This window comes from Pteropus alecto, unplaced genomic scaffold (genome assembly GCF_000325575.1).
Source record: "Pteropus alecto unplaced genomic scaffold, ASM32557v1 scaffold75, whole genome shotgun sequence".
NCBI classification, from domain to species: Eukaryota; Metazoa; Chordata; class Mammalia; order Chiroptera; family Pteropodidae; genus Pteropus; species Pteropus alecto.
In genome coordinates this window covers 31,704,231-31,714,639 of record NW_006440638.1, presented here as the reverse complement: position 1 = coordinate 31,714,639, position 10,409 = coordinate 31,704,231, and positions in this window count along the sequence as shown.

The window sequence follows — 10,409 nt, the reverse complement described above, 5'->3', positions numbered from 1 at the left end:
GGGGGCCCGCGAGGGGCTCCGCCATCTCGGCTCTGCGACTGCTCCTGCCGTGGACAGCCCAGCCCCGGCTTGCACACCTCCGGAGACGGGGAGCTCACCCCTTATCACCGGACAGCTCCTCCCTGTGTAGGCTGTGGTTCCACGGCTCCGCGCTCTGCGCCCCTCAATCCTTATCCCATGGCATGGGCGCGTGGTATCAGAGCCCTAGGTTCGAATTCCAGCTCTTCCAGTTCCCCTGCTGTGTAGCCTCGACCAAGTTCCCTTACCTTTCTGAGCCTCAGCTTCCTCATCTGTAGGCATTCAAGAAACAGGAGCTGCTATTGTATCAAGCCAACCAAGCAAAGCACTCCGACGCCAACCCCACTTCTCATGCTGGCCTGCCCCAGAGCCAGACAAGATATGAAGCATGTACTCAGTCACACTAAGTCACCTACCTGCCATCTCCAACACTCAGAGCATTAGGGTCAGTTTCTTCATTTCATAGGGATATAGCCAAGGCCAAGAGAGGCAAAGAGACTTGTTAAGGGTCACACAGCCAATGAATCTGAGATGGAATCAGGACTGACCCTAGAACCCTTAATGTCTTGGGTAACAATCCTTCCTGGAAGCTGCCCACAGCTAGGTACAAACTCAGAGTAGAAGGATTTGTAGGACAAGGAGAGCCCTGTACCTCTGTAAACAGCCAAGAGGCTTTTGGCTCTTGGGAAAGGGAAGAGCATGTGTTTTGCAGCAAAACAATCCTGGATTCAAATTCCTGCTTGGCTTCCTGGCTAAGTGGCCTTGGGATAATGGCAAAACCTCTCTGGCCTATTTTTTTCTTACCCATACAATAAGGATAAAAGAAATCTTTATTTTATAACGCACTCGTTGGGTACCTGTTTAATATGCATACCTGGATTGTAGAGCAATATTGTCCAACAGAACTTTCTGCAGTGTTGGAAACTTTCTACATCTACACTGTCTGCTATGGTAGCCATTAGCTACATGTGTCTACTGAGCACATGAAATGTGGATGGTGTGACTGAGGATCTGAATCCTAAATTCTATCTACTTTTAATTAATTTAAAGTTAAATAGCACCCTGGGGCTAGTGGCTAACATAGTGGACAGTGCAGTTCTGGATAGTAGGAAAACAGCAGGAGACTAGACACACATAAAATGTATTGTCCCTTTTGTGTGAAGTTCAAAACCAGGCAAAACTAGTCTAAAGATGATAGAAATCAGAATAGTAGTTACCACTGAGGGGAACCGATTGGAAAAGGACACTAGGTAGCCTTCTTGAGGCACTGTAAGTATTTGCTATCTTGATTGAGGCAATGATTATGGGTATATACATAGGTGAAATTTTATTGAGCCGTTCTTTGCTCAATAAAGAGAAGAGAAATGAAATAAATATACAGTTTAATAAGTTTTTTCTGTTGAATAACATTTTGTAATAATCTTACAAGTCAATGAATATATTTTTACAATTCAAAAATAAATAAATAATGATATGGCCACTTTGGAAAACAGTTTGGCAGCTTATAAAATATACTTATCACATAACCCAGCAATTACACTCATAGGTATTTACCCAAGAAAAACACAGATCTATGTTCATACTAATACTTGTACATGAATATTCACAGCAGCTTTATTTATAATCACCAAAAACAGGAAAAAAAAATCAAATGTCCATCAACTGGTGAATGGAGAAATGAATTGTGGCACATCTATATAATGGAATTTTTACCTAGCAATAGAAAAGAACAAATTATTGACATATACAACAAAATGGGTAAATCTCAAGAACATTATGCCAAGTGAAAGGAGCCAGACACGAAAGTTTATGTATTATTTTATTCCATTTATGTGAGATGTCCAGAAAAGGCAAACTATAATTTTTTAGTTTATAGTTTATAATAAACTTTAGTTTATAGAGAGAGATCAGTGGTTACTAAGGGAGATTGTAAAGGGGCCCGAGGGAACTGTTTGGGGTATTGTAAATTTTTGTATCTTTACTGTGGTGGTGATTACATGACTACATACATTTGTCAAAACTTATTGAGCTGTACTATTAAGGAAGGTGGACTTACTTCTAGGTATTTATCCAAAGAAAACCAAAACAATAATTTGTAAAGTTCTATGCACCCCTGTATTCATGACAACACAATTTACGATAGCCAAGATATGGAAGCAACCTAAATGCCCATCAACAGATGATTGGATGAAAAGTTATGGTTCATATATACAATGGAATATTACACAGCCATTAAAAAAAATGAAATCCTACCATTTGCAACAATATGGATAGACCTAGAGGTTATTAAGCTGAGTGAAATAAGTCAGACAGAGAAAGATAAATACCATATAATTTCACTTATATGTGGAATCTAAGAAACAAAAAGAACAAACTAATCAAAAACAGACTCACAAATATAGAGGACAATCTGGTGACGGCCAGAGGGGTGAGGGTTGGGGAGCTGGGAGAAAGGAGTGAAGAGTTAAAGAAGTACAAATTAGTAATTGATAGATGGTCACAGGGATGGGGAGCACGGCATAGGGAATGCAGTTAGCATTAATGTATTGGTTAGGTGGAGAGCCAGAAGAGAGAAAGAGCAATTAGGAGGATCATTTTATAAATATATAAATGTCTAATTGACGTACTATTTACTTGAAACTAATAAAATAAAATTTAAAAAAAGAAAGGAGTACTTACTGTATGTAAATTACTCCTCAATAAAGAATAGGAGTCAGCAAGTCAGTGAAATGGGTACATAGAGGGCTATACCTGGCATACATCAAAAATAACTGTTACTAAAAAAGATAATAACTGTTATTCACATCCATTAAGATGGCTACTATTAAAAAAAAAAAGAAAATTACATGTTGGAAGGTTGTAGAGAAATGGAATTGTTGGTAGGAATGTAAAATGATACTACCTCTGTGGAAACAGTTGGCAGGTCTTCAAATAATTAAAAATAGAATTACTATGTGATCCAGCAGGTCCACTTCTGGGTATATAGCCAAAGGAATTAAAAAGTAGGGTCTTGAAGAGAAGTTTGTGTATTTATAGCAATATTATTCACAATAGCTAAAATGCGGAAGTAATCCAAGTGTCCATTGATAAAAGAATGGATAAGCAAAATGTAGTCTATACATACAAGGGAATATTATTTGGCCTTAATTAAAAAGGAAGGAAATTTTGACACATGCTACAACATAGGTAAAACTTGAGGACTTTATGCTAAGTGAAAGCAGCCAGTCTCAAAAAGACAAATATTGTATGATTCCACTTACAAAAGGTACTTAAAATTGTTAAACTCATAAAGACAGAAAATAGAATGGTTGTTGCCTTGGATGGGGTTGGGGAGGGAGAATGGGGAGTTCGTGTTTAATGGGTACTGTTTCAGTTTTATAAGATGAAGAGTTATGGAGATGAATGCTCGTAATGATTGCGCAACATTTTGAAAGGATTTAATACCAGCAAACTATACACTTAAAGTGATTAAGATGGTAAATTTTATGTTATGTGTATTTTACCCCAATAAAAAAATTGAGGGAAGAATAACTGTTACTATCAGAGGTGGGAGTGGGATATTCTTGTCCAGGGTGAGACTGATGTATTTGGGTAAAGATGAAGCTGCTATGACAAACAGCCCCCAACCATTATGTGCTTTCAAAAACAAAATGCATTTCTCTCATAAGATATCTGAGACTGGCAGGGCAGTTTTGCTCCCTTTAAGTATTCAGGAACCCAGGATCCCTCCAACTTATTGTTCTGCCATCCCCTAGGACATTGTCCTCAATTGCTTGATTGAAGTCGGATCAGTGGCATATCTAGGTTCCAGCCAGCAGAAGGGAAAAGAGTGTGAAAGAGCCCATATCCAGTGTCTTAAGTCCCAGACATTGCTTCCAGTTCCATGCCATTGGCCAGACTCAGCCACATGGCCATGCACAACTGCAAAGGAGTTTCATAAATTAGTTCCAGCTGGACACTATGTTCTGGAGGAAGAACGCAGCCAACACTTAGTGCAGAGCCTGGAACCTTGGGGGAGCTACTCAATAAGTGACAGTGGAACCAAAAATTGGATTGTTTTTGCAATACTGACTGAGAGATACTCCACTCTGTGGCAAAAAACCAAGAATGTTGCTGTTCAGATCTATAAAATACCATTTCTTCAGTATTTGTTGAGATCTGTCTTATGACCTAGTAGATGGTCAATTTTTTAATAAATATCCACATGCGTTGAAAAGAACATGCATAAGTGCTGGGTGCAGGGTTTTTTGTATGTCTGTAATACCAATTTTCTTAATTAGTATCAGTGTTCCTAATAATTTTTGTCTATTTAATCTATCCCTTACTGAGAAAGCTGTGTTAAATATTCCCACTTTGGTAACTGATTTGTCAATTTCTTCCAGTAAATCTGTTCCTTTTGCTTAATTTATTTTCATATTATTACTAGATAATATATTATTACTAAATAAACACATTTAGAATTATTACATAGCCTGGTGAAGTATTCCCTTTATTATTATGCAGCAATCATCTTTTTCCAAAATAACGCTTTTTGCTTTGAAGTCATTTTTGTCTGTTGTAAAATATAGTGATGTCTGTTTTCTCTTGGTTAGAACTTTCCTGCCCCCCGCTTTTTTGCATACTTTTAGTTTAAATCTTTCTGGATGCTAATGTTTTAGGTATACCTCCTGTAAACTTTTTATTTTGGAACAGTTTTAGACTTAAATAAAAGTTGCAAAATAGTATGAAGAGTTTCCTAATACCCTTCACTCAGCATCTTCCAATAATGCTATCATCTTATATTACCATTTTACAATGACCGAAACCAGGAAATTAATATTGGTACAACATTATTTACCCAACCATAGACCTTACTTGGATTTCACCAGATTTTCCCAATCATATCCTTTTTCTGTTCCAGGATCTAATTCAGGGTCCCACATTACACTTAGTTGTCATCTCTCTTTGGTCTCCTCCAATCTGTGGCTATTCCACCTTCTTCCCTTGTTTATTATTACCTTGACAGTTTTGGAGAGAGCCGATCATTTATTTTATGGAATGTCCCTCAATCTGGGTTTGTCTAAAGTTTTTTCATGATTAGATTAAGGTTCTGCGTTTTTGGGAAAGTCTATGACAGAAGTGGTGTTATGCTCTTGTCAGTGCGTCATATCAGGGGCTGTCGATAAGTCTTATGACGTGATGTTAACCTTGATCGCTTGGCTAAGCTGTGTCTTGCTTAAGCTGGGTCTCTCCAATATAAAGTGACTATGTTTCTCTTTGTAATTAATACAAATAATTTTGTAAATATGCATTTAAATTTTATTTTATTTATTTAAAATTAAATCATAAAATTGTATACATTATACATACATTATACTTGATAAGTATCTTGAGGGAGATCCTTTGAGACTATGCAAATACCCTATTTCTCCTCAAACTTACACGCACTAATTTTAACATTTGTTGTGAGATGTTTCTGTTATGATTATTGCTGCCAAATGGTGATTTTCTATTTCCCTCTTTTCTTCTACGTTTATTGACATTCTTCTGAAAGGAAGACCTGTCTCTTCTCCTCATTTATTTTTTCCAATTATTTATTGATGTCCATGGACTCCTGTATATTCACTTTATACTTTGGGTTACAATCCAGTACTATTACTATGTATTTTGTTGCTCAAATATTCCCGGGTTTGGCCATTGGGAGCTCCTTCAGGTTGGTTTCTGTGTTCTTTCCATGAGCCCGCATCTTTTTATGAGCACTTTCTTTTATCCTGGCATCAAAAAATATTCAAGGCTTATTTTGTATCTTCCCTGTTGCAACTATATTTATCTATTTTCTCAAGGAGTACTTTTACTGGAGAATGGTGCTTAGAACCAAGATCTGGGTACTGGATGTGTTCATTGCTACTGGATGCCATTTCTTCTAGACCCTCCCAGCAGACAGAGCTATGAAATTTTATCTATTTCTATCTATATCTATATCAATTATATCTATATCTATATCTATATCTATATCTACACACTAACCTTCATATACGCACATCTACGTCTATATGCTATGGTCTGAATGTCCGTGTCCCACCAAATAATATGGTGAAATCTTAACCCTAAGGTGATAGTATTAGGAGATGGGGGCCTTTAGGAGGAGGTTAGGTCATGAGAGTGGAGCCCCCATGAATGGGATTAATGCCCTTATAAAAGAGACCCTAGAGAGATCCCTCTCTCCTTCTACTACGTGAGGACACAATGAAAAAGTGGCTATCCCTGAACCAGGAATCAGGCCCTCACCAGACACCGAATCCACTAGTGCCTTGATTTTGGACTTTTTAGCATCCAGAACTGTGAGAAATAAATTTCCATTGTTTATAAACCACTCAGTCTATCGTATTTTATTATAGCAACCCAACGGATTAAGATGCTATAACCTTCTACTACGTGAGGACACAATGAAAAAGTGGCTATCCCTGAACCAGGAATCAGGCCCTCACCAGACACCGAATCCACTAGTGCCTTGATTTTGGACTTTTTAGCATCCAGAACTGTGAGAAATAAATTTCCATTGTTTATAAACCACTCAGTCTATCGTATTTTATTATAGCAACCTAACGGATTAAGATGCTGTATCTATAATAAAAACCATAAGTTCATACTGATACCTCTGATTTCAATCCAACACCACAGAATTCATTTTAATCTTCCCTCTTTCCTTATTTGTAACTTCTTTCTTTAACAGGAATAGATGTCGCTCTAATAATCTACAATAATTTACTTATATATTCAATTCTAGTAATCTAGGTTTTGAGAGTCTACTTACAACAGTTTTGACACCAAATGTGTGTTTTTCCCCTCATACCAAGCAATTCTGACACTAACTACCATAATTTGCACAGATCCAAAGGCTTATTTCCATGACACTGTCTCCACTTAAAATGCCAATTGCAAATCTGGGTCTTCCATACTTCTGACTGACAGGCTATAAATCGAAGGCTCCCACTACCTCCTCCTCAGCTTCAATAATTAGCTAGAACAAAACACAAAACTTAGGAAAATGTTTACTATGTTTACCAGCTTCTTAAACTTATGTTTACCAGTTTATTACACAGATGTGAAGGATATAGATGAAGAGCCAGATGAAGAGGCACATAGGGTGAGGTTTGGAAGGGCCCCAAGCAAAGGAGATTCTATCCCCATGAAGTTGGGGTGCACCACCTTCCTGGCATATGGATATGTCACCAATCTGGAAGCTCTCTGAACCCCATAGCTTAGAGATTTTTATGGAAGCTTCAACATGTAGGCATGATCAAATATTAACTCAATCTCTAGAATCTCTCCCCTCCCCAGTGGCTGAAAGTTCCAAGCTTCTAATCATGGCTTGGTCTTTCTGGAGACCAGCCTCTATCTTGGAGCTATCCAAGAGCCCATCAAGAGTTGCTTCGTTAGAACAAAAGATGATTCTATAACCCAGAAAATTTCAAAGGATTTAGAAACTCTTCATAAGATGATCCTATCACCTCCATCAACTAAGGAAATTATAAGGGTTTTAGGAGCTCTTTGTCAGGAACTGGGTGTTCACAGTAGGTGCACATTCTTTCACCCCTACACCTTCTCAGACCTAAGGAGTCATCAGGAAATTCCCATCAGCCTGAGGGGTACCATGGACTCATCACAAGAATGCCAAGGCATAGTGAGGGCTGACTGTCCAGGCACCACTCTGAGCACTTTATACAAAAATCTCGCCATGGATAGGGGCTGCCTTCTTCCCATTCTGGTGGATGTGGAGACTGAGGCTGAGCTGCTGTTGTCCCCAGAGTGCATGTCCTTGCTGAGTCAGGTGGGCCCCAGGCTGGCTGTTCTGGAATGCAGGGAAGCCGGATGCCAAGCTCAGCTGCTGAGCTGGCTCCCTAGGGCTGTCAACTGTGCTCACAGGACAGCTCTCTTATGAATCACCGCCACCACACACACACATGGCAGTGAGGTCACCTCAGAATGGAGCTGAGCTGGAACCTTCCTTACACCTCTGTTAGCTCTGTCATGGCCCTGGAGATCTGCCCACGGCAGAGATACAGGAAGTGGCCTGAAGTTGTGCCTTCATCCTATGCCAAGTACACATACAACCAGGTGCTACAGGAGGCAAATTCTTCATTTGCTCAGGGAAAATACCTTAACCTGGGACTAGAAGGCCAACAAAAGATAGTGGCTGATTTTTTCTGAATATCTACTATGTGTCAGTCATTGAAACCTTTTAATGGTAGGAAGTATTATTTAGTTCAGTGGTCCTTAAACTTTTAAACTTTAGGAGGCATCTGAATCACCTCAGGGACTTGTTAAAATATGAATTGTATGTCCCACCTCCAGAGTTTCTGATTCAGTAAGACTGGAATGGGACCTGAGAATTTGCATTTCTAAAAGATGATGCTGATGCTGCTGGTCCAGAGACCATAACTAATTAGTTCAACTTTCTTTCCCCTGCTTAATAGTGGTCTTCAAGTTTCTTCTTACATACCTCCAGGACGAGATCTCATTGCCTATTCTGTTAACTTATTTCTATATAGTTTACTGTAAAGCTATGAATTTTTTGTGTATGCTTGTGTTGAAATGAAAACTATCAGCTCTCCCATGTGGCCCATTCTTTCTGCCACTGGACCATATGCTCTCATCACAAAGGAGCAAATGCAGGGGAATGCAGACTTGCAGTTAGAATCCCCGCAGTTCATCCACCACCAAGCCCTGTTCATTCTGCCCTGTAAATCAGTGCTGTCTAACAGAACTATATTGTGAGCTCTAAGTACCTACAAAAAATTTTGAATTTTCCAATTAAAATTGTCAAAAATAGCAAAAAGAAGCAAGTGAAACTAATTTTAACAATATATTTTAACCCAATAAATCTAAACTATTATCTTTTAAACAGGTAATCAATACAAAAATACGTAAAGAGCTATCACATGGCCTTTTTTTTTTCCACCTCTTGCTCTCTCTGACCTTAATTCCTATGACTTCCTCTCTCACTCTGCCCCAGCCATACTGGAATGTGCCCCAAACATCCAGTTAGGCTCCCTCCACAAGGCCTTTTCACCGGCTTTCTCTTCTCCCTTCCTCTAGACCCTAAGGTCTCACTCTCCTGCTGCACCGAATTATTCACAAATCCTCAACATAGTAGTGTCTCTTACCTCTAAGCCTTTGCACACATGGCTTCTTCTGCCTAGAATGCCCTTGTAATGCTTCTTGGGCTACCCTTTCAGGTCACTCATTTGTTCAACAAAATTTATCGAGCACCTATTATGTGTAAGACACTGTCCTGGGTCCTGGAGCAAACAAGTACATAACAAGGAAATAAGCATAGCAAGAAAAGTTATAAAATGTTGGTTGGCGAACAATGAGGCAGGATGAGAAGGAAAGGTGGTGCTGGAGGTTACTACTTTATACGAGGTGATCGGGGAAGCCCTCTTGGAGAAGGCGACGTTTGAGTAGAGACCTGAAGAAGTGAGGAAAGGAGCCAGCTGGCTGTCTGGGGAAAAGCATTCTAGGTAGAAGGAACAGCCAGGGCAAAGGCCTTGTGGAGGGAGCCTAACTGGATGTTTGGGGCGCATTCCAGTATGGCTGGGGCAGAGTGAGAGAGGAAGTCATAGGAATTAAGGTCAGAGAGAGCAAGAGGTGGTGGGTGGCAGATCACGCAGGGCCACGTAAGAAACTTGAGTTTTATCCTGAGTGAAGTGGGAGCCCTGAGAGGGTGCAAGTGGAGGAGGGACCTGAGCCGAGTTGGGTTTTAATGAAATCCTTCTGGTTACTGTGATGACAACAGACAACGGGCTGAGGGCAGGAGCAGAGAGACTAGTGATGTGTTGTCTAGACCAGGGTGGTTCCCATAGAGATGGAGAGAAGGGGCCAAATTCAGGATATGTGGAAGGTGAGTCCAACAGGGCTTTCCAGATAATTCAGATACAGAGTATGAGAAAGCAAGGAATCAAGGATGACTCCAAGATTTTGGCTCGAGCTTAGGATCTGGATGACTCTTCTTTCAGGAAGCCCTCCTGGGAACCCACAGATCCTGGGGCTTTGCTCTCATGAAGCCTGTCATGGCCTGTCTCCTTCTGGTCTGGGTGCTCCCCAGGGTGATGTAGGACTTGCTTACTGTCTTGCTTCCAGAGTATTTGATAAATGAGTGAGAGGCAGAAGCAGGCTGAGCTGGGTTTACTCCTGGCCTCAGCTGTGAGAGGTCAGTCCTCACTCCATGGGACTTGTGTTTTACATCTCACAAGGCAGTGGACATTCTAGCTTTTACCCTGTTTCTTCACCAGGAGAGGGCACTGCCAGTCTGCTTATAGGAGTCCCCAGCCCCTTGAGCTCCTGGGGCCTCCTCTCCTGCTGTCTGCTCACCTTTACTCTTCCCAGGAGTATCAGGTTGGTCCACATGG